General features: G+C 40.6%; 1 long non-coding RNA gene across 1 annotated transcript in view; it reads left to right on the top strand.

Moving 5' to 3' along the window:
* LOC124237609 (uncharacterized) overlaps positions 1–22,447 on the top strand; it is a 38,362-nt gene extending 15,915 nt beyond the window's left edge. The window contains exons 2-3 of the long non-coding RNA XR_006888042.1: positions 20,020–21,540; positions 21,855–22,447. This is a non-coding gene — a long non-coding RNA (uncharacterized LOC124237609). The remainder of the gene's footprint in view (positions 1–20,019; positions 21,541–21,854) is intronic.
* The last annotated feature ends 502 nt before the right edge of the window (positions 22,448–22,949 follow it).

Below are 22,949 nucleotides of genomic sequence, written 5' to 3'. Positions count from 1 at the left end.
CTGGGGAATTGGGAGCAATCTGGCTGTCCTGGGGGAATGGCACTTTTAATTTATGTTAATTATAGCTACCATTTATTGAGAGCTTAATATACCACTCACTATTCTAAGATTTTACATTTGTTACCACATTTAATCAACCTGTACATGAAGGAGATACAATGATCTTTCTTTTTCTTGTATTACAGTAAAGGTGAGTAATTTGCCTGGGGTCATCCCTCTTTTGAATGGCAGAACTAGAGCTTGAACCCAGTGTTGTCTAACTCCATAATCCATGCTCTGTTATCTGTTGTGCTGCCTTGCCTCTTTTGGCCTCACTGCCCTTTTCATGGTTAAGTGTGGTGATGGAGGCTATGTCAAAGATCGCTCATTGAAGGAGGGGGCGAAAGAGTAAGAAAGTAGGAGAGAATTAAGAAGGCAGAAGAGAAAGTGAGGGAGAGAGAGAAATCCCTGAGAAATGAGTGGTAGAATGCATGCTATGGTACCTCAGAGGCCTCTTTATCCTGACAGGGCCCCGAGCTGCCTTTGGCCTCCTCTCCTCCAGATCTCCTGCTGGCGACTCTATTGGTTGAACAGTCCATACAAGTGAGCCTCTGATAACAGTGGTTAGGGTGCAGAAACAAACTCTTCAGCACTCTTCCCCTTTCTTGATTTTTTTCTTAGATTTTGGTAGGAGTATATCCTCACTACGCTCTTGAGAAAGAGTACATGGGAATTAAGTTTTTGAGACTTTGCATATCTGAAAGTGTCTTTATTCTTACCTCATATGTGTTTGACAGTTTGGCTGAATCTAGAATTGCAGTAGGAAGACTTTTCCTGGAGAATTTTGAAGGTCTTTCTCCCTTGTCTTGCTGCAGTTGTGAAATCTGAAGTCATTCTGATTCCTGATCCTTTGTATGTAACCTTTTTTTCCCTCTGGAAGCTTATAGAACCTTCTCTTGGTCCCCAGTGTTCTGAAATTTCACGATGATGTTCCTTGACATAGATCTACTCAAATTTTCTTGGGGAGGCACTTAGGGGGCCCCTTCTACCTGGCAACTCCTGTCTTCAGTTATGAGAATTTTTGTTAACTTATTTTGTTAATGATTTTTCACTTTGTTGCCTCTGTGCTCTTTTCCTGGAAAAAACATCCATTACTCAGGTGTTGGCCCTTCAGTTCTGCTCCTTTTATTTTCCTTATGTCTTCCTTCTCTTTTGTCTTTTTGCTCTACTTCCTCAGAACTTTCTTCAACTTTATCTTCCAATTCTTCTATCGAATTTTTTCATTTCAGCTATTTTTTAACTTTCAAGATCTCTTTTTACTTTGAATTTCCGTTTTGTGTAGTACCATTTTCTAGTTTCACAAGGGTAATCATTTCTTCTGATTTCTCTGAGGATACTAATAGTTTTGTTGAAGGTTTCTTCTCTTTCTATAGTCTCTATTTTCTCCAAGTTCCTTTCTTCCGTTTGTTGGTTTTGGCCTCTGTCTTCCATGTCAGAGGTCTCCCTCAAGTATCTGGTCATCCTTTCTTATATGTGAGGCTTGTTTACTGTGAGTGACACTCTCAGGTGTTCTGGATGGGCTGTTTGTTGGTGAACTCCTGATGTCAATATTTTAAAATCTTTCCTCCTAGGTTGGTTATGTTTAGCAGAAAATAACCTTCTAATCTCCTGCCTAGAGGGAAGTAGTAGGGCTTCTGGCATTCTGGGAGCCAAGCCGAGGAAGAGAGAGAAGTCCTCAGCATCTAGCATTCGGTCATGCAGTCTGTCTGTGTTTGGTGTGAGAATAATAATCTGCCCTCATGTGTGCCTGATGTCCCACAGTCCGGAGGCCTGCTCCATCTACTCCTGAGAATAAACTACTATACTATGTAGCTGAGATATGCACATATTGAACGTAAATACTCTATCTATTCAACCATAGCAATGTGCAATGGAGTGGAGACGTAGAGATCTAACCCAGTGGGACAGCTTTCACCCAGTCTTTCCTGTTTTAGCCACCCTGCTGTTCTAGCCTCCTCTCCACACCCTCTGTACAGAACAGAAGTATATGGTGTTGCCAGTTGTCAATCTGCTTTCCAGATTCCGAAGTTTCACTGCCCTTGTATTGTCTTTCCTGTGGGTTTTGCTCTTTAAAGAACATCCCTTTCCTCTGGTCTTAGTGGAACGTTGCGGAGGAGCAGCATTAGCTGTGCGGCTCGCTCCACCATCCTAACCTGGAACACCACGTAGATCTACTCTTGCTCCTTTTAAAATGAGCAGTGGGGCAGACATTTCAGGTTATTGAGATGCAGACCAATCAAAGGGTTCTTCCCTTTCCTTTGTTCTCTGTCAGTGACAATGGCAAACAACATGTAGGTCACACAAGTGTTCTTTAGGCCCAAGCCTTTTGAGAAGACTAGTTTTGAAGGTTTGAACAGTCTAAACAACCACGTTTTGTTCCTTGGAGCTGACTCGGGGGGATTTTTCCACAACCCATGACCAAACAATGTACACAGTGGCCAGTTACTTAAAGAACAAAGCACTTGAAGCCTCTTATTACCTCTCCGAGGTCAGAAATGATAGGTTCCACTGAGAGCAGATTCAGACTCTTCTCTCTCATTTGAGAGAAGTTCATTGTCTAAATTTTCTGTAATAAAAAACATTAAATAGCAAGCAAGTTTAATTTCTGAACAAGAAATTTTTCTTGTATTACTTATTACACAGTTGCATGTGTTAACTATTGAAATATGGATAAATTGTCTTCTGGGAAGGTGTGCCTGGGACTTAGTATGAAGTACAATAAATAAAAAGTTGGAAAATATTAATTCCATTCATTTCCCATAAAAAACGAGAAAAAGAAATCATTACTTGTCGTATAACTATGATGGATACTTCAGGACTATAAAATGGGAATTTTGCCAAGCGTCTCAGACTGACCTTTATTACCATTCAGCTTTCCTTCCATTCTTCCTTCTTTTCCTCCTTCCTTTCCTCAGACATGTTTCTTGATTCCCAGGATGTACAGGCTCTGAACTAGTTACCGGAGCTGCAGCTGTGAACAAGGCAGACACTGTCCCTGCCTTCTTGAAGCTATGCTCTGGCAGAAAGGACAAGCGTGAAACAAGTAATTACAACATGACTTACTGTGATAAGAATATAAAAGAGGAGGACTTGCCCCAATCTCTGGGGTAATGTTTGAGCTGAGATCTGAGAGGAGTAAAAGATGTTGATTAGGCCAAGGGCAGATGTAGGGGGCTGGGAAAGCAGACCAGACCTGAATCACAGTAAGTGTAAGTGCCCAGAGGCATTCCTGGATGGCCAGAGCCGAGAGAGATCCGAGATGAGACTGGGGCAGAAAGCAGAGTCCACCTGATGCTTGGCCGTGAAAGGAAAGATCTCCTCACAGCAGAAACACCAGGCAGTGACTTGACTTGCTTAACAGTCTAAATGGTCATCGTGCTTCATTATGACAATATAGTTCAATAAAAACATTTCACTGAGGATAAGTTTTAAAAAATATATATATATATATTTTTTTAATGGTTTAGACTTTTATTAGAATACAAAATGTGTTTTCTAACTGGTGGACAAGAGCAGGATCTATTAAGTATTCAACAGCATCCGTTATGTTGTTTGCTAATGTATCTGCCTCCCAGTGTTTTTGTCTTGTTTTGTTTTAATCACAATTCAGTGTTTAAAAGATAAAGCTTTTTTAACATTCACTATTACTCAATAGCTGAATGCATGTGCTGTCCTAGTTCATGAGGTTAGTGGTGCTTATTTCAATATTAAATAAAAGGATTCATTTTCATTGAAGCAAGCAGGGAATTAAGCTTACAACTTCAATTACCAATAATTAATTCCCCACACTGCAAGCCATGCAGTTCGCATTTAAACTGCCAATGCCCAACGGATAACAAAAATCTATTTTGATCACTTTTTATTTTCATCATTTAAGGAGTACATCTTATTTCAATTAGTTACATGCATTTCCAGATTATGAGAGAGAACAAATACCCCTTCTCAAAAACTAGGCGACTGGAGCAGGGGCGACTTTTCAGCATGACAAAGAAATTCTGGGATCTTTTCATTTCTCCGGCTTTGATTGAAGGAGCGCCTAATATTGTGGAGAATTAGCTACCTCATAAACACGAACCTATTATTTACAAGCAGATGCATAATTTGCCTAAATTTGTTTTTTCTTATGCATTAAGCTATTCTTTGGTGGCTTTTCACTATCTGAGAATAAGAAAGCAATTGAGCACATGATTTAAAATGAGGCAAAATTAAGTCCTGCTCAAAAGCCCACCACCTCGGGCAGCAGGCATAGGATCAGAAGAACCCTTCAGAGAGCGGGGCTTGACCTAGAGGTGGTTGAGAGAGACCGAACTCATCAGAATGTTCCATGTTTTTTTGACAAGTTCTGAGCAACAGAAAGAAGCCGCCAGGGTGTCACCAAAGCAAAGACACAATCAGAGCCAGAGTTAGAGATAAAAAGCGGTGTCTGGAATTAGGTTTTGCTGGAAACAGGCAGACCTGTGTGGCATGCTGAAAATAAGTTCTAAGAAGCCTCGTCTTTCAAGTTTTAAAGACATTAGTTTTCTTTCTGCTTGTAAGAATTAACTTTGCCCCAAATAAATCTTATAATTCATAACAGAATTGGCCATGTTGCAGTAAAATCTCATTTAAGTGGAACTCAATGAAATGAAACCATAAATTAACTGGAATTAGCTTCTATCCTTGGCTTTCAGGAAAAAGAATGAGTATCAGTCATTTAATAAAAAGTAATAGCTACCATGGCAGGTTCTACGGTTGGTACATATCCATCCCAGGCTTCAATCCACAGCTGTACCACGTGCAAACGTGTGCGGAATCTTGATTTCCATGCCCTACAAGATCCTTAATACAGTAGTAACACCCTAAAAAAAATTAGATTCGGGGCATTATACTTTTCATTTTAAGAAAACAAACCAACATCAGCCAATATATTTTTAAATGATTCTATTAACAAGGGTTGAGGCAAAAAGGATTTTCTGGCTAAATGAACCTTAATGAGTAAGAATAGTAATAGCTATTCAGCCTAGCATTCAATCATTCTATTAATCAACTTTTTCCATTATTAAGTAAAAATATAAACAACATTGAAGGAGACCCAGCTATCAAATGAAATTCAACCAAAAGTTTCCACATATAAGGAGAAGAGGCATTGATTTCCTGGATATTGGTATACTGAACAAACAAAAACAGATTTCATGCTCCTGGAGGCCAAGAGCCACAGCTACGAAAATCATTTCAACACAAAGACCCACCACTGGCCTGCTGTCTATATGCTTGATGCATATTGTTAGCACAGCCAAATATTTCCACCCTACGAAATCAAATGTAAATAAGTGATTTCTTTTCACATGACAAACTTAAAGAAAGCATTAAGATTTTTTTATTGCAGTTTTGTTAATGAACCACTGTGATAAAGAAAAGATAGGGAAGATTTATTTTGCTTGGGAGTGAAGACCAGCTATTTGTTTCTTGGTTTCTGGCTTCATGATGTTTTCAGAGTCAGGCCTTCAACAATAAAGCTAAGTCCCCATCTTAGACTCTTCATTACCTTCCAGCTCCATACTGTCTGTTAGACACAACCTCACTCTCACCTCATTTAAGGCTTTGGCTTCTTTCCAATGGTCTGCTGATGTTTTTAGCACAGACAGACAAGCAGATTTGACCAGGAACTTTATTGTAGTAGCATACAATTGTAAATTTCCAAGCACAATGGATATTATTAGCCCAAGGTATCCCTACTGGACCACACAGCTCTGAGACCCGCCCCCTGGTCATAGAGAGCCACAGGGAGAAAGAGAAGAGAGAAGCCTCAAATTTGCTTGGAAGGATAGGCCAGCCCTGGAGGTCTGGGACAAGGAGCAGCTGAACGCCTGACAGATTTGCTGTTACACAGCTGTCCTTGCCTGGGAAGATGAGCAGGGCAGGATTCTGTAAATGGTGAACTTTCCAAGAGCTTTCCAAGATTCTGTAAATGATGAACGTCTGGAGGCAATAGCATACTACTGGCTAAAAACAGCTGGGGAAGTATACAAGAACTCAAAACAGATTAGATCGGAAAGCCCACAAGATCTTTGTTGTTTCCCAGTTGGAACCAGAGGCTGTTTCAGGGTTAACGGTCAGCCAAAGCTTGGAGATGTGCTACTCTTCCCAAGTAAGAGACACAGTTTACGGCCATCTGTCTGTCGCGCAAGCATTTTTGAGGTGTTTTTCCACTAGAGATGATGATCTACTCTGCCCTATGCTCCATGTTACCGAATTACTGTTTTTGAGGTGAATACCTAGTGAGGGGTGCAGACTTTGGCAGTGCAACAGCAAGTCTTATTGTACACATTCAGAGAATTCAAGTGGCTTAAAATTAATCGAGGTCATAAAACTAGTTAATAGCCGAACATAGGCTTGAACTCAGATCTCCTATCTGCTGACTCCAGAACTCTTCTCACTTTACCATGCGGACTGTATAACTCATTCTAGTGTTTAAGATTGCTATTCCTCACTGTGCTAGGCAGAGCTGTGGGCCCCCCCAAAATGTCTACACCCTAAATCTTGGACCTGTGATTTTGTTTTTTTACCTGGCAAAGAGAATTATGGTTGCAGATGGAATTAATGTTTCTAATCAGCTGAGTTTAAAATAGGGAGATCATCATAAATCATCAGGATGGGTCCAGTGTAATCACAAAGGCCTTGAAATGTGGAAGAAGGAGGTAGAGGAGTCAGTGTCAGAGTGATGTAATGTGAGAAAGACTTGAGTGGATGTTGCTGGCTTTGACCATGGAAGGGAGCCGCCAGCCCAGGAATGCAGGCAGCCTCTAGAAACTGAAAAGGCAGGAAATCAGATTTTTCCCTAAAGCCCCAGAAAGGGGGGCCCTGCCAACATCTTGACTTTAGCACAGGGAGACTCATTGCAGACTTCTGACTTCCAGCACTTTGTGTCGTTTAAACCACCAAATTTGTGGAAACCTGTTACAGCAACAATAGAAAACCAGTACACTCTCTAAAATGTCTACAAATAAACACATGATAAAACTCAGTAATGCATCGGACTATTTTTAAAAAGTATCTATTATTCCTTTGAGGTTTGATCTTTAACAAATTGTAACAATTAAGAACAACAGCAAATACTCAAGTATGATATCTATTATGTGTCAAAAACTGTTCTAGATGTCATTAACTCATTTAAACCTCTTCAGAACATTTTAAGGTGGGTGGTGTCATCACCCCCACTTCATAGAGAAGAGAACTGGGGCACCGAGAAGTTGTGCAACTTGTCCAAGTTCACAAAGCTGGAAAGTTGCAGAACTGGGGTTCAAACCAGAGAGTCTGGCTCTGGAGTCTGTCCATGCTATGCTATTCTGCTTCTGTCAGTGGTCGTGGCCCGACAGATAGCATCTGTACCCTGAGTCGACATAGACGGTCTTGTCTTTTACCCAAGAGCTAAACAAAATTGCATATGGAGATACATTTTTTTCCTAGTTCATAGATTTTTCTTTTGCAATATTTTTAGCTTTTTCCTGTAGGCTTTCCATACTGCTACTTAATCTTTTCTCTCTTCTTAACACTGAGACTGTTTTTATATGTTAATCACCAAACATTTCGTGGTCTTGCAGATGTGGATTATTCAAGAACCGATCAACATGTCTGGTTTCCCAGCTCAGTTGTCTCTGTTCCTTCTCGCCTCTTGCTATATTACCCCATCTACTAGTCTACACACAGTGAAGGGCCAGGGAGGTGAAAATAAAATCTGCAGACTTAGTTACTTGTCAACAGCTCTGACGAAAGAGGAGGTTTGCCCATGGTTGCCTACCATGGATTTTTTCTATTCGTTTTCAAATGAAACTTAAGCTTCCTGTGTTCCTATGATGTTTTATATTTAGACATCATTTTCTTTTAACTCTTCATCCCTAATATAGGCTTTGGAGATTTGTTAATTTGATTTGTTCGTGCTATGCCATACTCTCCATTATCACAGAGGATCAAGAATTGGCTTTAATCATGTTTTGCTTTGTTTAGGTTTTTTTTTTTTTTTTTGGTCTCTAGACACAGAAAACCAAAATAAGAAGTCAAAATCCAATTGTTCTTCTTCATGGCTTCCTTCCCATTTAAAATATGCTTCACTCTATGCGACATCCCATGAGTGGAAACAGATTAGTAGTGGCCGACGGATCAGCAGGGACCGTCCGGAGTACTTCTGAGAAGTTTGTGGAAAAGTCCGGGCTCTGTGGGAGAGTTTGCTGATCTCTCAGCAGATGTGGATGTTCATTAGTAGATGCAGATGTGTAATTGGAGGTCCGCTGAATGTTGTAGCTGCCGCACACTGGCCCTGCCACTGTGGTGAGTGAAGAACTGCTTCCCGAAAATCCTCCTGAGCTCTTGGTCCAGGCGGCACCAACTGTTTCAATGTTACCCTTTCTCTGAATCCTCAGTTTTCAGAACAAATAATTAAGACTGTATAAAACCACATAGAAGATACTGTATAAGTCTCTAAAATACAGCCTAAAAGGAATGGAATTAGGATTAAATTAAATATAGAGAGTTTTAGGCTTCAAAAAATATTTTATCAGCTTGAAGGGTTGTTAGGTAATGCAGAGAGAAAGTCATTGACAGCTGGTATAAATCATCTTTTTAAGATAATAAAAGCTACCATTTCTTGAGTTCTTTTTATTTGTAAGGCCCTTTGTTAAGTGACTTTATACATTTAACTTATCTTCATCCAAACTCACGACGCAGGTGTTTTTTTAGTTTTTTTTTTTCTTTTTTTTTTTTATTAATGTTATGATAGATTACAACCTTGTGAGATTTCAGTTGTACATTTTTGTTAGTCATGTTGTGGGTACACCACTTCCCCCTCTGTGCCCTCCCCCCATCCCCCCTTTTCCCTGGTAACCACCGATCAGATCTCCTTATCAATATACTAATTTCCACCTATGAGTGGAGTCATATAGAGTTCGTCTTTCTCTGACTGGCTTATTTCGCTTAACATAATACCCTTGAGGTCCATCCACGTTGTTGTGAATGGGCCAATTTTGTCTTTTTTTATGGCTGAGTAGTATTCCATTGTGTATATATACCACATCTTCTTTATCCAATCATCAGTTTCTGGGCATGTAGGCTGGTTCCACGTCTTGGCTATTGTAAATAATGCTGCGATGAACATAGGGGTGCAACGGACTCTTGAGATTTCTGATATCAGGTTCTTAGGATAGATACCCAGTAATGGGATGGCTGGGTCATAGGGTATTTCTATTTTTAACTTTTTGAGAAGTCTCCATACTGTTTTCCATAGTGGCTGTACCAGTTTGCATTCCCACCAACAGTGTATGAGGGTTCCTTTTTCTCCACAACCTCTCCAACATTTGTCACTCTTGGTTTTGGATGTTTTTGCCAATCTAACGGGTGTAAGGTGATATCTTAGTGTAGTTTTGATTTGCATTTCCCTGATGATTAGCGATGATGAACATCTTTTCATGTGTCTATTCGCCATATTCATATCTTCTTTTGAGAAATGTCTGTTCATGTCCTCTGCCCATTTTTTGATCGGGTTGTTTGTTTTTTTGTTGTTAAGCAGTGTGAGTTCTTTGTATATTATGGAGATTAACCCTTTGTCGGATAAGTGGCTTGTAAATATTTTTTCTCCAATTAGTGAGCTGTTTTTTTGTTTCAATCCTGTTTTCCCTTGCCTTGAAGAAGCTCTTTAGTCTGATGAAGTCCCATTTGTTTATTCTTTCTATTGTTTCCCTCAACTGAGGAGTTACAGTGTCTGAAAAGATTCTTTTGAAACTGATGTCAAAGAGTGTACTGCCTATATTTTCTTCCAAAAGACTTATTGTCTCAGGCCTAATCTTTAGGTCTTTGATCCATTTTGAGTTTATTTTGGTGTGTGGTGAAAAAGACTGGTCAATTTTCAATCTTTTGCATGTGGCTGTCCAGTTTTCCCAGCACCATTTGTTGAAGAGACTTTCTTTTCTCCATTGTAGGCCCTCTGCTCCTTTGTCGAAGATTAGCTGTCCATAGATGTGTGGTTTTATCTCTGGGCTTTCAATTCTGTTCCATTGATCTGTGGACCTGTTTTTGTACCAGTACCATGCTGTTTTGATCACTGTAGCTTTGTAGTATGTTTTGAAATCGGGGATTGTGATTCCGCCAGCTTTGTTTTTCTTGCTCAGGATTGCTTTAGCAATTCGCGGTCTTTTGTTCCCCCATATGAATTTTAGGATTGTTTGTTCAATTTCTGTGAAGAATGTTCTTGGGATTCTGATTGGGATAGCATTGAATCTGTATATTGCTTTAGGTAGTATGGACATTTTAACTATGTTTATTCTTCCAATCCATGTGCAAGGAATGTCTTTCCATCTCTTTATGTCATCGTCAATTTCTTTCAAGAAAGTCTTGTAGTTTTCATTGTATAGATCCTTCACTTCCTTGGTTAAGTTTATCCCAAGGTATTTTATTCTTTTCGTTGCGATTGTGAATGGGATTGAGTTCTTGAGTTCTTTTTCTGTTAGTTCATTGTTAATGTATAGAAATGCTACTGATTTATGAACGTTAATTTTATACCCTGCTACTTTGCTGTAGTTGTTGATTATTTCTAATAGTTTTTCTGTGGATTCTTTGGGGTTTTATATATATAAGATCATGTCGTCTGCAAACAACAAGAGTTTTACTTCTTCGTTACCTATTTGAATTCCTTTTATTTCTTTTTCCTGCCGAATTGCTCTGGCCAGCACCTCCAGTACTATGTTGAATAGGAGTGGTGAAAGTGGGCACCCTTGTCTTGTTCCTGTCCTCAGTGGGATGGCTTTCAGTTTTTGTCCATTGAGTATGATGTTGGCTGTGGGTCTATCATATATGGCCTTTATTATGTTGAGGTACTTTCCTTCTATACCCATTTTACTGAGGGTTTTTATCATAAATGGGTGTTGGATCTTGTCGAATGCTTTCTCTGCATCTATTGAGATGATCATGTGGTTTTTGTTTTTCATTTTGTTGATGTAGTGTATCACGTTGATTGACTTGCGGATGTTAAACCATCCCTGTGTCCCTGGTATAAATCCCACTTGATCATGGTGTATAATCTTTTTGATGTATTGCTGTAATCGGTTTGCCAAAATTTTGTTGAGGATTTTTGCATCTATGTTCATCAGTGATATCGGCCTGTAGTTCTCCTTCTTTGTGTTGTCCTTGTCAGGTTTGGGGATCAGAGTGATGTTGGCTTGATAGAATGTGTTAGGGAGTTCTCCATCTTTCTCAATTTTCTGGAACAGTTTGAGGAGAATAGGTATTAAGTCTTCTTTGAATGTTTGGTAGAATTCTCCAGAGAAGCCGTCTGGTCCTGGACTCTTATTTTTGGGGAGGTTTTTGATTACCGTTTCTATTTCCTTACTTGTGATTGGCCTATTCAGATTCTCCATTTCTTCCTGATTCAGTTTGGGGAGATTGTAGGAGTCTAGGAATTTGTCCATTTCTTCCAGGTTGTTCAATTTGTTGGCATATAGTTTTTCATAGTATTCTCTTATGATCTCTTGTATTTCATTGGTATCTGTTGTGATTTCTCCCCTGTCATTCCTAATTTTATTAATTTGCACTTTCTCTCTTCTTTTCTTGGTGAGTCTGGCTAGGGGTTTGTCAATTTTGTTAATTCTTTCAAAGAACCAACTCTTTGTTTCATTGATCCTTTCTATTGTCTTTTTTGTTTCAATATCGTTTATTTCTGCTCTTATTTTTATTATTTCCCTCCTTCTACTGACTCTGGGCTTTGTTTGTTCTTCTTTTTCTAGTTCTGTTAGGCGTCGTTTGAGGTTGCTTATGTGAGCTTTTTCTTGTTTAGTGAGGTGAGCCTGTATTGCGATGACTTTCCCTCTTAGGACTGCTTTTGCTGCATCCCAAATGATTTGGTGTGTCGTGTTCTCATTTTCATTAGTCTCCAGATAAAATTTGATTTCTTCTTTAATTTCTTCAATGATCCATTGTTTGTTGAGAAGCGTGTTGTTTAGTCTCCACATTTTTGCACCTTTCTCTGCTTTTTTCTTGTAGTTGATTTCTAGTTTAATAGCATTATGATCAGAAAAGATGCTTGATATTATTTCAACTCTCTTGTATTTATTGATGTTTGCTTTGGTTCCCAAAATATGGTCAATCCTTGAGAATGTTCCATGTGCACTTGAGAAGAATGTGTATCCTGCTGTTTTTGGATGAAGTGTTCTATATATATCTATTAAGTCCATCTGGTCTAATTTTTCATTTAATTCTATTATTTCCTTGTTGATTTTCTGTCTGGATGTTCTGTCCATTGGTGTTAATGGTGTGTTGAGGTCCCCTACTATTATTGTATTGTTGTTGATGTCTTCTTTTAGTTCTGTTAAGAGTTGCTTTACAAATTTTGGTGCTCCTGTGTTGGGTGCATATATATTTATAAGTGTTATGTCTTCTTGGTGGAGAGTCCCTTTTATCATTATATACTGTCCCTCTTTATCTTTCTTTATCTGTGTTGCTTTGAAATCTACCTTGTCTGATATTAGTATAGCGACACCTGCTTTCTTTTGTTCATTATTAGCTTGGAGTATTGTTCTCCATCCCTTCACTCTGAGTCTGTGTTTGTCTTTGGGGCTGAGGTGTGTTTCCTGGAGGCAGCATATTGTTGGATCTTGTTCTTTGATCCATCCTGCCACTCTGTGTCTTTTGATTGGGGAGTTCAATCCATTTACATTTAGAGTGATTATTGAGATGTGGGGGCCTACCACTACCATTTTGTGTCTTGTTTTCCGGTTTTCTTCAGTTTCCTTTGTTTCTCGTCCCATGGTTTAATCTGTTCTGATGTAGAGCTGCTACTCTCTGTTGTTGTCCTTCTACTTATCTCCTCTGCTCTTGGTTTTGTAGCCCCTTTCCTTTTTTGGATTTTTCAGGAATGAGGGTTTTCCTGAGGATTTCCTGAAGAGGAGGTTTTGTGGCAATGAACTCCCTTAATTTTTGTTTATCTGGGAAAGTTTTTATTTCTCCATCGTATTTGAAGGATATTTTCACTGGGTAGAGAATTCTCGGCTGTAGATTTTTGTCCTTCAGATTTTTGAATATATCATTCCACTCTCTTCTAGCCTGTAAAGTTTCTGCTGAGAAATCTGCTGATAGCCTGATGGGGGTTCCTTTGTAGGTTAGTTTCTTTTGCCTGGCTGTCCTTAGTATTTTCTCCTTATCGTTGACTTTTGCTAGCTTCACTACTATATGCCGTGGAGTTGGTCTTCTTGCATTGATAAAGTTTGGAGATCTATTGGCTTCTGTCACCTGAAGATCCATCTCCCTCACCAGATTTGGGAAGTTCTCAGCCATTATTTCTTTGAATAGGCTTTCTGCCCCTTTCTCCTTCTCTTCTCCCTCTGGTATACCTATAATCCTTACGTTGCATCTCCTAATTGTGTCTGATAATTCTCGGAGAGTTTCTTCATTTCTTTTTAGTCTTGCTTCTCTCTCCTCCTCTGCCTGCAGCAATTCTATATTCCCATCTTCCAAATTGCTAATTCTTTCCTCCATATTATCGGCCCTACTGTTCAGAGCATCTAGATTTTTCTTAATCTCCTCTATTGTGTTCTTCATTTCCAATATTTCTGTTTGGTTCTTCTTTATCGTATCAAACTCTTTTGTGACATAGCTTCTGAACTCGTTGAGTTGTTGGTCAGAATTCTCTCTTAACTCATTGAGAATTTTAATGATGGCTGTTTTGAAGTCATCATCATTTAGGTTATATATCTCATTTTCTTTGGGATTGTTTTCTGTGTATTTGTTACTTTCTTTCTGTTCTGGAGATTTAATGTATTTTTTCATATTGCTTGATGTTGTTGATTTGTGCCTCCGCATGGAGATAGAGTTTAGTTGCTCCTTTCACTTGTTTCAGCTGCTGCGGTAGGGGAGCAGCTGTTTATACTGCACCAACCAGGAACTCTGTCCGCAGTTGCTAACTGGGCCTGGGCCCCTCCTCGTAGCCACAGTGGCCCTTTGGATTCCCTCCTTTGCCGTGGGGGCTGTCACAGGGGGGCTTCAGGCTGCTGGTGCCTACTGTTGCAGCCCACCTAGATGTGCTCTCTCCTTGGGGTCTGCAATGGTGTTATGGGCTTTTCCAGCGGCCAGGGGTGGGATCACTTATATTTGTCTCTCCGTTGCTGACGGCACCCACAAAATCTCACTTGTCCTCTGTGGATCACAGGAGAGCTATTGGCATCTTCTACAGTCTGTGGTTAGTTCACCTAGCTATGCTGCTTTTGCCCTGGGGTCTTCCAGCCTTATGGCTGGCGGCTGGGTGCCTTCTACTGGTGCTGTGCAGAGGCTTTCCCTAAGGCTGCTGTGAGCCTGTAGGGTTTCCCCCTAGGCTACGAAGCTGGGTCTCTGGAACTCCCCCCAGCCCCAGTCCTCTCCGAGATCTCCGGCTATCCCTAGTCCCACGGGGCAGGCAACGGCCGCTGGGGGTCGCCCCGCCCTCTGGGATTCTCTCCGGGCCTCTCCCGGAGCCGTGAATGCTGTGTGTGTCCCCTCTGCTAATGGCAGACAGAGAGTTTTGTCTGCTGCCCGGGCGGAACTCCGGCGCTTCCCCTCCGGGTCACAGAGCCGGCCTTTGAAACTTCCCCCAGCCCCGGTCCTCTCCGAGATCTCCGGCAATCCCTACTCCCTCAGGGCGGGCAACGGCAGCTGGGAGCCCTCCGTATCCCCAGCGACTCTCTCTGGGACCCTCCGGGCGCTGCGAACACCAGGCGGGGTCTCCCCGCCAATGGCGGGGAGAGACTCTCCCCGTGGGCTCAGGTGTGCAACTCCAAAGTTTCCCTCTGCGTTTAGGAGTAATTGTGGGGGGTTTAGGTAGGGTTCTGGTCACCTGTTTCCACCGTCGCTCCTCTGTTGTGTGCTCGCTCGTGCCCTAGATGTGTGTAGATCCTCTGGGGGCGTCCGTTGGAAGAAAGCCGCTTGCGGGTACTAGGCTGCTCGTCGGGGTCGGAGAGTTTTCACCTATTTCCACATCCTCCCGGAGGAAAGTCTGTCCACCTTCCGATGTATAGTCGCGTGGGTATCTCAGACGTCCTGAGATGCTGTCTGGATATCCTTTGTCAAGCGATAAGTGTCCAAATAATTGTAGACTCGAAGGGGGAGAGACAAAGAGGACTACTCACGGCGCCATCTTGGATCTTTTTTCGACGCAGGTGTTTTTAACTCACATTTTGTAGAAGAGAAAACTAAGACCACGCACCTACACACTGCTTGGCACGGCATGCTGTGGCAGGTGTCCCACATATAAAATAGAGGAAGATGAGCACGGATGTTAGCTCAGGGCCAGTCTTCCTCAAAAAAAAAAAAAAAAGCTGCATGAGAAAACTAAGGCTAGTGAGGTTCAGTAAGTGTCATTTGGTCCCGAAGGAATCTTCCCGGGAAGGCTTCAGGGGAGGGTTGCCTCCTAAGGAAGAAACAAACTAGACAGATGCCTTTTGACTGCAGCTCAGCCCAGAGAGGAAATGGAACCCATTTCATACTATCCCCATTTGGAAAAGTGAGAGTTACCAAAATAGAATCGTTGAGCAGTATGTTTGAAGTCACCGAGGGATTAGACAGGGCCAGATCTCAGAAATATCTACCTCTTAGGACTGTGCTAAGATGGGGCAACCAGTCTCTCTCAGCTCCTTTCATCTCTCTTTCTAGGTCAGTCCCTGCAGGGTTTCACTCCTGTCAGTTACTCTTCTCTACGTTGCCTATCAATTATTTGCTGTCTTGCTCTGGGGTTGTGATATTTAAAAGAAGATACAAATCAAGCTGCGAGGTTTTGCCTGAATTTCTTGGGTATTTGCTTCAATTTTCTGCTTAAGTTTTGCTCTGGAGTCTAGTTATACAATAGATGGATTTCCTTTCGCTTCAGAAAGTTTGGTAATTAACAAGGACTCCTGAAATCAGACCTCTGGCAGGAGCTTAAACCGAATGAAATATCAGTTGAGAGACCATTTGGATGTTCTGTTGAGGCTTTGTGTAGGTTCAAGCTTTCAAAAATACATAGCTTAGGGGCCAGCCCAGCGGTGCAGCGGTTGAGTTCTGACGTTCCCCTTCCAAGGCCCAGGGTTTATCGGTTTGGATCCCAGGTGTTGACATACATGTTGCTTGTCAGGCCATGCTGTGGCAGGCGTCCCACATATAAAGTGGAGGAAGATGGGCACAGATGTTAGCTCAGGGCCAGTTTTCCTCAGCAAAAAGAGGAGGATTGGTGGCAGGTGTTAGCTCAGGGCTAATGTTCCTAAAAAAAAAAAAAATACTACGTCTGCCATTTTTGACAGCCAGGTGAGTGGAAAACAAAAGTACTTTCACAACTGAGAGATTCAGAGAATTGCATAGAAAAACCTGAACCCATGTGCCTTGAAGAGCTACCTGAGACAAAGATGATTAAACATCATGTTATCTAGATGGTTAGTAGTTACTTAATACCTTTTAGTTAGAAGAGTATTTTGTTACTATGTGGACTTTATATTTACTATTCAATTTAATACCAAATGATAATCTCTCTTGTTACAAGAGCAATGGTGAGATTATGTTCCTTTTAGTAAGTTTCTGCTGAGGCTGTAGAGATTTATGGCAAGATTGCTGTGTGTTCACCAAAACCCTCCCTTCTGGGAAGACAGCCAGCCTACATTGTCCAGTCTCCACTGTGCTTAGTTGTGACCAAGCAACTGAGTTCTGACAAGGGAAATGTGGGCAGAAGCGAAGGACGTTACTTTCCCCCCGGGCTCCCCTCCCACGAAACTCCTGCAATGCTCTGCATACTCTCTCTGCTGTCCACCCTCTGACTATACGACCCAAGAGAGGACTCTGAGACCCTTGTTATTTTGAAGCCACAGGATGAACCTTGTGTGTGAGAGAGAAACTTTGATTGTGTGAAGCCACTGAGATCCTGGAGTCTGTCATAGCAGCTGGCATTTTTACCCTAACTAATAAAGAAATGGTTTTTGCACTCAAGACAAAAGATAGTGGGATTATTAGCAGGCCTGAATAAATAAAACTGCATCACTTTTACACGTTAACTTGAATTTGAATTGGGACTCAAAATCTATCCTTTTCCTCTTGCCGCAGCACACGATACCAAAAGAACAGGTTGAAAATTCAGTACATTGATCCTATGGTATTTGTTATCCTGTCCAGCAACTGGTTTGCTGATATTTAAACTAAATTAACAGGTATTTAAATTCAAGAAGCTAGTTGTTTTGGTGACATAAAAAGTTTACAAGTCTCACTTCTTGCTTATGTTAAGAACATGAAAGTTCATTTTTTTACCTGTTTTCAACCACAGTAAAATTAACAGAATTTCTTATCTTTTTAAGCCTTCAGCTTATTTGAAGGCATTTGAATATTCAACCTAAAGTATCAATATTTAATTTATCTTAAGAGTGTCTCAATGATACTTTCACCAATTTAGTTTCTCTACATACTTAACCTTTTATTTCCTAGGTCGAAGTGAGCTTAGAATCTTTTGGGAAAAAATGATAGGAAATATGATATAAAACAATGAATTCTTTGTTGTAAATTCATTCTTGGACTATCCCGTGGAAAGCCAAGTAGTAACAGGAAAAGTACATTATGAAAAAATGTGCTTTCCAATGAAATTAAGATAGGAGAAAGAACTGGAATTTAAACAATAAATCTCATGGTAGAACTTGGATGCCTTTGGAACACGAATTGGAAGCTACCTATTAAGCAAGGGTAATTTGTTCTGGGTCCACACCACAAAATGGCTTCAAACGTTTTTAAAGTAGGTCGTTGGAGCACTCCAAGATGCTCGGCCTATGGGAACCCTCTTTAGCACGTTCCTGTGCTAGTGAGAGCGCATCCCAATAGCATCCGTGGGATTTCGGACCATATCAAAGCAAACCGAACCACATCATCAAGGAGCTCTAATGAGACAGTTTGTTTAATTGAAATGCTTTAAATCACCATGTAGTCCAGCATGAAAAAATCATTATTTTCATTAGCTGAACTATTTCTGCTAACCCCCAACTAAAAGTTCTAATACTGAAGCCTGATATAATAAATGCACTGTAAAGCCTGTTAAACAGCAGGTCACAAAGAGGAATTTAAATGAAAGAATTCATCTAAAATTCCAAGATTTTGCCTTAAACATTACTCTTAAGCATCAGTATCCTATCGTCAGCTCCACCAAGTCAGAGGAAATATCAACCAGAAATAGGCCCCCTCCATACAAATAAAAAACTAATAATTATGGCATCGCCGCTTTGCTACTCTCTTTGTCTTTGCAGGCAATACGCCTCTTGTGCCAACACACAGGCAGAGGGGGTTGCTTTAGACACAGTCCATTTCAGAGTTTTTCTTTGAGTATTTTTATTACTGAAGATAAGCTTATTTTGACTTAAGAAGAACCTAAGTATAGTCAAGTGGGGAAAATTCATATAGCATTTGTCATGATTGTCTATTGAAATCATTGAAAGAACTGACTGTCTAGCAGAATATCAGAATGAGATTTCGATCTGGTTAAAATAGGATCTATATCAACGTAAAACACTTTCACTTTTAGGAAGCACCAAGAAGTATCCTAAGAAATGTGCCTCTCACTCAACTGGGCTTCTATACTGTGAGCTAGATCAACAGGGTCTTGTGAGAGTGATAGAGTGTGAGAGAAGAGGTATAATAGAAGGAGTGGGAATCTCCTCTGTGGGCTAACCTAGCATCACCTACAGCACAGTTTGTTTTAATACATTAGTCATAACTTTTTTTTTTTTTTTGGTGAGGAAGACTAGCCCTGAGCTAACATCTGTGCCAATCTTCCTCTATTTTTTTTATGTAGGATGCCTCCACAACATGGCTAGTGAGTGGAGTGGGTCTGCACCTAGGATCTGAACCCTTGAACCCAGGCTGCCAAAGCGGAGCACACGGAACTCTAACCACTTGGCCACGGAGCTGGCCCTTGTCATAACTTAAGAAGAAAAAGAATAAGGCTCAAGTCTGGTGACTGAGAAGTGTTTTAAGATGGATTTTAAAAGTTAGATGCAGCGTGTTAGCAATAGAAAAGACTTTCTTTGCTTTTTGGGGGATAGTGGAGGTTCAAATTTTTTGCAAAGGAATAGTTATAATGAGAAAAATTTCTTTTTCATGGGTTAGGTATATGGAGGGCATTTCGAGAATTTTTTTTCTTTTATTTTTCTTTAATTCTTGTGGGATGTTAATTTTGCTGGTCTGTTGTGTTTTGTGATTAAATATTTTAGGTGCTATTTTGCTAATTATTATCCCCGTATTCACGTTCAAAATTTATCCAGAGTAATACAATGACTAGTTATGGACAAGGAAGGCTGGACCCAGGAATCTCTGTTTCTTTAGCTTCCTTATACTTCTGACGTTTTGTGTACAATACATAAATGATTTTAAGGGTTCTCTTTTGGGGTCCCTGGAGGAACTCCTCCCACAAAAAAAGTATGAGTGCATTAACAGATTATGTCAGTTTTTTTCTAACATGTTGTAAACTAGAAAGTTGTATTTTCCAGCTTTTTGAAAAAACTTGAATGTTTTGATCGTAACTCCCTTGAGTTCTGTGCTTGTGGAGTTTTATTTTCCCGTCCCTGATCCGGTCTGAAGTTCTTTGTCGGCAACTCAATCTCCACAGCTTTAATCATTTTGGATTGTACTGATGGCTTCTCAGTAACGAGAGAAATGGGGAGCGAGGCTTGGCGTGGGACAAATCTCTTCAGCTGGAGTAAGACGTTACATATGAGTTGTCGGCCCACAAAAGGGCCCACTGTCAGATTAAATTAATGAGCTGCATGTTTTAATCATTAAGGTAATAACATGTGGATTCCTTGCCTCTGTTTTAATCATTTCTATGTTTTTACCAGCTAGATCATCAAATGCTTTCTTTTGAGATGTTTTCTCACTTCATTACAGAGAATAGCTTCTATGTGGGGCAGAGATAAATGCTTCAGAGTCCTAAGAAATGCTCAATAGCTTTGTATACTGAGGTTCAGTGAAATTTATGGCTAGCTCTTTGTCCTTCAGTGCAGGAATTTGGAGGGACAAGTCTGCAGCCACCATGAGCACTGGAACCAGCATGGGCTCCAATTTGCAGAGTTGAAGTGGAAGCGGTAAATCGTAGATCTCAGCAGCTGAGGTTGAAATGGATTATCGTGTGGACCACGGGCAGCATTTAGACCAGATGATCTGAGAGAGATACGACTGAATCAGCCAGCAGGGGCTCTACATGCTTGGCCTCAGCTGGAAATTGCTTTACACAGACTTTCAACTCGGACGCTGGTGTCTGCTCAGCAACGTTGGCAAGAGGACTTGCTGTTCTCAGGAGAGTCCATGATGAGCAGATCAGGACACAGCTCCTAGACCTGAGAGACCTGATAAAGCATCTTTCAGAAAAGGACATATGTGTTTTAGCACCATTTGTATTCTCATACATGTAGGCTATGCCCAAGTGAAACCTAGGGCATAGATTCAAAAGGGGAAAAAATCCAATAAATGGTTATTTTGTTTGGGTGGTGCCAAACACATGGCTTAACTGATTTTTCACTAAATTTGCTAAGTTAAAACAATCATTTTGTGAACTCTGTGGAACTCTTGCACTGTCCAGTGTGTTACCACAGCAACTGTTCATAGGTTGAACACAGCTCATCCTGTATGCGTTACAGGGCATTATCTCATTCCACTGTGAGCTCCTGGAGGGCAGGGCCGGTAACGTATTTATCTGTGTGTCTTCAGGTCTCCACACACAGTTGATGCTCCATGGAAGTTTGTAGAACAGAATTGATAGTGTAGGGATCCACAGAGTTTCTGCTTTCCTTTCTGGAAATTGGGTGAGTCCAAGGAGTGGAGGGGAGGATTTAGAAACATAAAACTATGGAGTAGGAGGAATCTCAAAGATCACACAGTTCAACACCCTTATTTTACAGATGAGGAAAGTGAGGTCCAGAGAGGGCAGTGATTTGGTCAAGGTCACTGAGTTGGTGGCAGAGCCAGAATAGAGATGACTTAGCATTTACCAGAAGCTGCTACAGGCTGGAAATGTGCTAGACCTGCGCTGTCCAATATGGTAGTATGTTAGAGTTCTCCAGAGAAACAGAATCTCTCTCTCTCTCTCTCTCTCTCTCTCTATCTATCTATTCTGGAAGCCGGAGACCCAGCAAAGCTGGTGGTGTAATTCCGTCCTAGTTCCAGGATCTGACAGCCAGGGGAGCTGATGGTGTCAATCCCGTAAGACGTCCCAACTCAGCAGTAAAGCTGGAAAAAGGAGGCAAATTTCTCCTTCCTCTGTCTTTTGCTCTATTCCGGCCCTCGACAGATTGGACGATGTCCACCCCCACTGCACCCAGCTTAGGAGGGTAGTGTGCTTTACTGAGAGCACTGATTCAAATGTGAGTCTCACCCAGGCTCGCTTTCACCGACACGCCCAGAAGCAGTGCTTAATCTAGGCACCCAGTGGCCAGTCAAGCTGACACATAAAATTATCTCTTGCAGTTAGCTGCCAGCCTCGCAGGGATGGGGAGCACTTGAAACGCGGCAAGAGAGAGGGAGGTACTGAGTTTCAAATTTTACTTAACTTTAAAAGCTGAAGCAGTGTAAAATATTTTCCCGTTAAAGACAAACTTATTTCTTTGGTGGAACCACATTCACGTTAATCATTGAAAATTTAGTGTCTGAATTGAGATGTGCTGGTAAAAGTAAGCACTGGATTTCGAAGAGCTGTCATGAAAAAGATGAGTGTCAAATATCTCTTCAATCATGTTTTATATTGATTACATGTTGAAGTGATAATGTTTGGGATATATTGGGTTAAATAAAATATAATATTAAAATGACAGTAATTTCTTTCTTTTTACTGCTTTTAGAGTGGCTGCTAGAAAATTTAAAGTGACGTGCAAGTGTGGCTTCGTTATATTTCTGTTGGATAGCGTTGTGCCAGACACTCGACATAGGTTGTTTCACCTAATCCTACAACAGCTATCTCCATGTTACTCTCTCCAGTTTACAGATGAGGAAACTAAGAATGAGAGGAGTTAAAGTATTGGCAGAAAGTCAAACCACAAGAAAATGGCAGACTCAAGATGATACGGGTCTGGCTGACTTGGCTGTCTGTGCTCTTTCTGGGGAGTCTTCTGGCCCCAGCTTTCCCGATACTGCCTCAGCATCCAAATGTACTTCAGATATGCAAGAACAAACTGTAGATTGTAATACAGAGGGTCATCATTCTTTCATTTATCTTCACTGACTACTTCATAGGGGAAAAATGGGAGAGTTCTCTTGGCTGACCATTGAAAAATTTAAAGTGGCTGACCTTCAGGTTCTTGGGTTCTGTTCTATATGCGTCTCCTTCTAAAAACTGAAAACCAAGCAGATATAATTAATTTATCTCAGGTAGTTTTTTATATTTTTATTTGCTTCAATATTCAATGCTTTAAAAAAAATTGTTTCTAACCCAACAACTGTGCTTCTGAGTAAAATCATGTATAAAATTGATATATTCTTTTTTCCTGATTCATCCATTTTTCTATGAGATGGTTTAGTTCCAATTATTTTGGAACTCCAATGAGATTTAGTTCCAGTTATTTTGGAACTAAAATTATTTGGAAAAAATAAAATTAATTAAAATTAAAAATTGTATTTAATGTAAAAAGTAATTGAAATAAATAAAGTAAAAGTTAAATAAGTGTTATATTTTAATATTTGCTTTGTTGTTTCCAGTATAGGTCTGCTTTTTGCCCAGGCAGGAAAAACAAAAAGATAATCTGCTGCTCTGTGTAGAGTGTATTTTCTGCACAGGCAAAGATAATTCTTTCTTACTGCTATTTGAAAACTGGAAATTCTACCACAATTTTGCTCTGAGTTCTAACATTGGCTGGATGCAGATACCTAAAGAGGTGGCAAAAAAGTTTGGATGCGTGAACCCGTGAACACCACTTTCAGTGAAAGAGTAGTTGGTTTTT

This window comes from Equus quagga, chromosome 3 (genome assembly GCF_021613505.1).
Source record: "Equus quagga isolate Etosha38 chromosome 3, UCLA_HA_Equagga_1.0, whole genome shotgun sequence".
Taxonomy (NCBI): Eukaryota; Metazoa; Chordata; class Mammalia; order Perissodactyla; family Equidae; genus Equus; species Equus quagga.
The sequence above is the reverse complement of the archived record's forward strand: the minus strand, read 5'-3'. Positions and strand labels throughout refer to the sequence as shown.